Here is a 6,152-nt window from a genome sequence, read left to right as displayed (position 1 = left end):
TAGAACACAGTTAAGTTTGTTTTTTGTAAATTGTTTCGTATATATATAATTTCGATCGTTAGTTTTCTCAACTGACTTGTTTCATATTTTTAATGTCGGGAACTTTTATGAGGTTTTCTCGTCGTTGAAGGACGTATGGTTGCCGAGAAGTTTGAACTGCATCCAACTCATATGAAAATGGGTGGATAGTTGTCTCATTGGTAATAATACCACATGTCCTTAATTTTATTTCGACACTCGAGCCCTATAAAGGCATTATAACTATTTAGTTCAGTCAAACTAAGTTTGAACCTTAAACTAATTGCAACAGAAAATGTTTTAGTTCTAATCTATAGCATTAAGCCCCAATTATACACTCAGATTATACACAGAAAAAAAGTCCCATAAAATCTAACTCGAAGGGAAACTAAAATTTTGCATTTTTAATTTCTTATGGGAATTAACATTGGAAAGCATAAACTAGTTTTTTTTTGGTCAAATTTTGATTGGTTTTCTTAAAATCCATATAAGATATGATACTTTGATGGGGTTATAAGTTCGTATTTGACAATCTTATATAATATCCTGCTTATGAAATGTACAAAACAAAAGCATTATGGGTATTTTTATTTTTTTGCACATTTTTCATTTATATAGAAATTGCAAATTTATGGCTATGTGACATTTTGAAAAAAAACCAAGGTGAATATTTGGTATTGTTTATATCTGTAAAATATATTTGTTCAGCATCTACCTTGTTTAAAGAAACCACACAAACAAGGATATATGCTTCTTTAGTTTACTCAATTTGAGATTCTTCACCTTGACATTGCTGAAAAATCTACTATAAAATGATCAACTAATGAATTATGAAATTAGGTTGTAGCTTGACAAAAGACATGAAAACACCTTTAGAGTTGTTTGTTATACTCTAAAGACGGCTAAAATATCAAGAATCAATACATTCTGTTGAATAGAAGCGGTAAAGTTATAATTTTGTATCATTTTTTTTGCAGAGTTATCTCCCTTATCAATGCAAATCTCCATTGGAGATTTAAATCATGATTATTTTTGTTTTCCTCAAGTTAGATTTTATGAGATTTTTTTCTGTGTATGTTTTGGATATACTGCTAAAGGTTAAAACTTAAAAATCTTCTGTTGCAATTACTTCAAGGTTAGGGTCAAATCTATGCTAGATTGACTGGACTAATTGTGATTTCTGTCTGCACTGAAAATAGAGTGATCTGAATAGCCGATTGATTGATTGATTTAATGTTGGTTGTTTAATGACCAGTGGGAACCATACTAATTTTTTGCATGTTCATGGTGAGGTCGAGAACAAATTAACAATAAACACGATAAGTAGGTTCCGTAAAAGAGGCCGTCCAATTAAGATGAAAGTCAGGGAAATTTGGACTGTCACTGGAATATAATGGTATATTTGATAGGGACAGAAATCTCGCCTAGCAACAGGCCACCTACGACAGTCGGTAGGAAGAAGACATAATAAACTAATCAGACTTGTCATAATCTAAATTGTATTACGCCATACAGACGCGCGCCTCGTCTATAAAAGTTATCATTGCATGATCGATGACCTCATGCTCTAACAAAAAAAAGTTTAAAAGGCCAAATAAATCACGAAGTTGAAAGCGTTAAGGAGCCAAACATTTCGTAGGTTTTGTTGAAAAAAAGCCCAGTGAGCCCATGCAGTCATCCTTGCAGGGGCGGACCAGCCATTTTCAATAGAGAGGGTTCCCAACCCAGGATAAAGGGGGGTTCCAACCATATGTCCCAATGAAAATGCATTGATCGCTTATAAAAAGGGGTTCCAACCACCAGAACACCCCTTGGATCCGCCGCTGCCTTGTATTCACTTAATTATAATGGTGGGGTTTGACATGTAGGCTGTGTGCTCATTTCTAAAATTAGGTTTTTGGATTTTTGTCTTCTTCTTTTTCCCGTACCAACTTGTTTTAAAGTACGAGCAAACTTATATGAACTATATAAAGAGCCTGTCATTCAGTGGTTGTCGTTTGTTGCTGAATATCATGTTTGTGTTTCGTTCACCATTTTGTACATACATCTTTCCGCTGTAACCATTATAAGAACTATCTTCTCATATCTAATTTAAAAAATTTGTCGTTTAAATTTCTTTATTTTTACACAAAAGAGCCCGAGGGGTTTCAATATATTATACTTACAAAAATGGAATAGCTGACAACATAATTGTTTATAAAAAAAAGGGGGGAGGAAATTACTATGAAAAAATAAATATATTATATATAGTTAAAATTTCAAGACTTGTTCTTTATAGTAATCTGAACTTGATAAAAACAAATTGAGAACTACTCAGTGTCACTGGCTCCGACTCACAATAATAAAAACATTAATCATAAAATCAAATGTTGTGATGTTACACTTTCTATTGTTTCAAATCAAGGTTAAGGTTTAGTACCATTAAAACGTTTAAACTCGCTACAATTGTATGCCAGGCGCGTAGCTCCCTATACGCCAACACGCAGTTGCGTGCACATCGGTTCGGCATGCAAAAAAAAATATTGCAAAATTAAAAAATTACAAATTAAATTTAAAAGGAAACACACATGTTGTCACTTTTTTTATTTATGAAATGTCATTAAATAACGGCATTTGGTTTCAGAATAGAAGTTTTATTGAAGATCATGCATGACGAAATCGGACAGTGTAACTTGTATCTTTTACAAGATTTGAATTTGTTATACGCAGTCTAACACATGTAGTTTCGGAGCACATTTTACAGAGTACGGTTTATCTGTTTGGAATGAGATGTATCAATCGGCATGAGATTTATCAGAACCCTTCGATATCGTTGAAATTATGCCATGGCGATGTGTTCGACGGACTAACAGAGCAACTCATCCTGCAAATACGCCAAAACAGTATTGGAAAGTCTCATTATATTTTGCGTTTATAGACCATATGAAAATCGAATGCCTATGATAATGGAACTGGAGAGTGGAGTCGCGTCTGGTATTATCAGAAAATCGCTTCTTTGTGTAGTATCGTCTTCCTCCTGTTGTAGGAAATATAACATGTATAACAAACGAACAAATCTCAACATTGTCAGAGACATACGAAACTGACCTGATATGTAATTTTGACGAATTCAATTGGGAGGTCGCTCGATGGCGAACACGTACACTGGTTTATAACATCTCGCGAGTGCTACCGTGGAGATCTATCAATGTACTACGTCTGTTTAAATCAAATGTACGATCACCAATGAACAATGGCAGGTTATTATCGCTAGCATTACTGCATATGCATCGGGATAGTGTGAATATTGCCGACAAATAAATAGAGAAGTTCGTTTCGGCCTAGACCCGAAGAGCAGATTTTTTACAATTTCGAGTAAATTCTGTATTAGAAAAATGTGTAGTTTATGTTTTCAATTAACCATGATTTACTCTATTCAGCAGCTTTATAAATAGTTTTACATTCATAAATTGTTTATAAGTTCTATCTACATGAAGCTCCTCTATCAACTATCCTATGACCGAAAACTGAAAAAAAACCCATTTTCCTACATAAAAGGGTCCCAAAAATTTTTCGCCTCGCTCCGCTCGGCGGTAGTTGCTTGCACATCGTTTCTTTCTAGCTACGCCCCTGTATGCACATGTCCAAAGTTCGGAATCAGATGTTCCTTAATTGTGTTTGATACGTGTTTCTCTTTTTTCGTTTTTTATGTAGTTTAGTCCGTTGGTTTTCCCGTTTGAATTGTTTTACAATAGTGTTTTTTGGGGCTCTTTTTAGCTTGCTGTTCGGTATGCTCCTAGGTTCTGTGTTGAAGACCATACTTTGACTTGTAATGGTCTTTTATAAATTGGGACGTGTATGGAGAGTTGTCCCATTTGCACTCATACCACATCTTTTTATATCAATTGTGTACTATTATTGGTCTGTTGGTCTTTTATTTTTTTAGATATGGTGTTGTCATTTTATTTTCAATCTATGAGTTTGACTCCCTCTGGTATCTTTCGCCTCTCTTTTTTTTTTAAACCTACTCCTTATAAGTGGCCACAACTTAGAAATCAAAATCGGTCGATACATGGGATTTATCAGAGAACAAAGCATTTTAAAATGTCTGGGAAATATTAGTTTAATTGGAACACTTAATCCCCTGATTTCAATTAAAAACGTCAGAAATCACTTATAAATGGTATTGAAATAATTCCAAGAAAACAATCTCAAAACTAACTAAAACAATCTATTTTAACTGAACCAGATAACGATATTTTGTCTCTATATGAAGCAGCACATGGAGTCACGAAAATGTTGTCCACATTGGTCAAATATAGTTAATTAACTCATGGAAGTAAATATAATACTTCCATGATTAACTTAACTATGCCAGAACTTGATTCTTGTTTCACGGTGGTGTGTACCTTGAATGGGAATAGTAAAGCTATTGTCAAGACTGTTTATAGTCATGTGATACAGTTTTTATTGGTACTGTAAGATGTTCAAATTTCATGATTTAAAATTTTAAAGATGTTAAATCTCTTAAAATGACCCGGGCCCCCTTTTTTTGGGAAAACATTTTGTTGCTTATATAGGGAATCACTGAAGTGTGACTGGAGCGGGCCCCTCTTAGGCAGTCAGTGGGCCCCCTCTTATGAAAATTTCTAGATTACACCGCTCGATGAATAAATCATTGTAATTTTATTGATGAAGTATCATGAACACAGGCGAAGAAAATAGACTTCGATTTTTCATAATGCTACTTAAGGAGGCTCGCGGGTATAAGATTTTCAGAAAAAAAATAAACTTTTATTTTTCATTACAAATTTTATTTATTGCCTTTAGTAGTTGTTACTTTATCATGTGGTACAAAAATTATTTCAAAAAATCAATTCGTGTTGCAGGTGACATTGAAAATGTTTATATCATGAAAAAAGCTCCAAATTATCTCCCTTTGGTGCAAAAATGCTATTTTTTGTCATTAAAATTGAAATATCCAGGCGCGTAGCTCCCTATACGCCAACACGCAGTTGCGTGCACATCGGTTCGGCATGCAAAAAAAAATATTGCAAAATTAAAAAATTACAAATTAAATTTAAAAGGAAACACACATGTTGTCACTTTTTTTATTTATGAAATGTCATTAAATAACGGCATTTGGTTTCAGAATAGAAGTTTTATTGAAGATCATGCATGACGAAATCGGACAGTGTAACTTGTATCTTTTACAAGATTTGAATTTGTTATACGCAGTCTAACACATGTAGTTTCGGAGCACATTTTACAGAGTACGGTTTATCTGTTTGGAATGAGATGTATCAATCGGCATGAGATTTATCAGAACCCTTCGATATCGTTGAAATTATGCCATGGCGATGTGTTCGACGGACTAACAGAGCAACTCATCCTGCAAATACGCCAAAACAGTATTGGAAAGTCTCATTATATTTTGCGTTTATAGACCATATGAAAATCGAATGCCTATGATAATGGAACTGGAGAGTGGAGTCGCGTCTGGTATTATCAGAAAATCGCTTCTTTGTGTAGTATCGTCTTCCTCCTGTTGTAGGAAATATAACATGTATAACAAACGAACAAATCTCAACATTGTCAGAGACATACGAAACTGACCTGATATGTAATTTTGACGAATTCAATTGGGAGGTCGCTCGATGGCGAACACGTACACTGGTTTATAACATCTCGCGAGTGCTACCGTGGAGATCTATCAATGTACTACGTCTGTTTAAATCAAATGTACGATCACCAATGAACAATGGCAGGTTATTATCGCTAGCATTACTGCATATGCATCGGGATAGTGTGAATATTGCCGACAAATAAATAGAGAAGTTCGTTTCGGCCTAGACCCGAAGAGCAGATTTTTTACAATTTCGAGTAAATTCTGTATTAGAAAAATGTGTAGTTTATGTTTTCAATTAACCATGATTTACTCTATTCAGCAGCTTTATAAATAGTTTTACATTCATAAATTGTTTATAAGTTCTATCTACATGAAGCTCCTCTATCAACTATCCTATGACCGAAAACTGAAAAAAAAACCATTTTCCTACATAAAAGGGTCCCAAAAATTTTTCGCCTCGCTCCGCTCGGCGGTAGTTGCTTGCACATCGTTTCTTTCTAGCTACGCCCCTGATATCTTTTTTTAC

Source organism: Mytilus edulis, chromosome 14 (assembly GCF_963676685.1).
Source record: "Mytilus edulis chromosome 14, xbMytEdul2.2, whole genome shotgun sequence".
Taxonomy (NCBI): domain Eukaryota; kingdom Metazoa; phylum Mollusca; class Bivalvia; order Mytilida; family Mytilidae; genus Mytilus; species Mytilus edulis.
Note: the sequence above shows the minus strand (reverse complement) of the source record.